Source organism: Lemur catta, chromosome 7, assembly GCF_020740605.2.
Source record: "Lemur catta isolate mLemCat1 chromosome 7, mLemCat1.pri, whole genome shotgun sequence".
Taxonomy (NCBI): domain Eukaryota; kingdom Metazoa; phylum Chordata; class Mammalia; order Primates; family Lemuridae; genus Lemur; species Lemur catta.
In genome coordinates, this window is record NC_059134.1 from 65015876 (window position 1) to 65017229 (window position 1354).

The window sequence follows — 1354 nt, forward strand, 5'->3', positions numbered from 1 at the left end:
ATCACTTGAGCAACAGTGAGACCCAGTATCTACTAAAATTAGAAAAATTAATTGGGAGTCCTGCCCTGTGCCCGTAGTCCCAGCTCCTTGGGAGACTGAGGCAGGAAGATTGCCTGAGCCCAGGAGTTTGAGATTGCAGTGAGCTATGATGACACTACTGCACTCCAACCTGGGCAACAGAGGGAGACTCTATCATAATAAATGAATGAATGAATGAACAAGTAAGTAAGCAAGTAAGTTTGTTTCTTGGTGAGAAGCGGCTGCAATGCCAAGCATTGGAGGCAGGAATTGCAGGTGCAAGTGGGAGCTGGGTGGGCACCACGGCCAGGATCACCACCATCAATGAGGGAAAGCGCGCAACACAGCTTCTGCAGCAGCAAGCCAGTGACACAGAGGAGAGAGCTGAGTGCCTCCAGCAGGAAGTAGAAAGAGAAAGGCAGGCCAGGGAACAGGCCCAGGCTGAGGTGGCCTCCTTGAAAAGATCCAACTGGTTGAAGAGGAGCTGGACTGCGCTCAGGAGTGCTTGGCGGAAAAAGCTGCTGATGAAAGGGAGAGAGGTTATTGAAGGTTATTGAAAACCAGGTCTTAAAAGATGAAGAAAAGATGGAACTCGAAGAAATCCAACTCAGAGAAGCTAAGCATATTGCAGAAGCAGATACGAAGTATGAAGAGGTGGCTCAGAAGTTGGCGGTTATTGAAGGAGAGTTAGAACACACAGAGGAACCAACTGAGCAGGCAGAGTCCCGTTGCTGAGAGATGAATGAGAGATCAGACTGATGGACCAGAACCTAAAGTGTGAGTGCTTCTGAAGAACTGTGCTGTCAAAAAGAAGACAAACATGAGAAAGAGCTTAATATTCTTATTGATAAACTCAAGGAGGTGGAGACCCACGCTGACTTTGCTGAGAAATTGGTAGCCAAGCTGGAAAAGACGGTCAATGATTTGGAAGATAAACTGAAATGCACCAAAGGGGAGCATTTCTGTCCACCAAGGATGCTGGGCCGGGCTCCGCTTGACATGAATGACATGTACAGCACCCCAGTCCTGCCCTGCCGCCATTTCTCCTTCCCACCCAATTCCACCTGAGGCCACTGAGGGATGATCTTTAACTGGAAGGTTGTTTTCTCCTTTTGCTGCTCCATGCACACCTTCCCAACCCCCCTGTCTTTTTTGCCAAACTGTCTCTGCCTCTTCCCAGAGATTCCAGTTGAGCTAGAGGCTGAGCACCTTTGTGAACAACATTTAAGGGAATCTGAACACAATGCAAAATGTCTAAAAGCATGTTGTGATGTACACATTTTGTAATTACCTTTTTTGTTGCTGGTGTTGTGGCAACCATTTGTAAAAACATTCC

The 1354-nt window shown here is 47.5% G+C and overlaps 1 pseudogene; it reads left to right on the forward strand.

Annotated features, from left to right (window-relative positions):
* The first annotated feature begins 209 nt into the window (after window positions 1-209).
* LOC123642078 lies at window positions 210-1086 on the forward strand (annotated as a pseudogene).
* The last annotated feature ends 268 nt before the right edge of the window (window positions 1087-1354 follow it).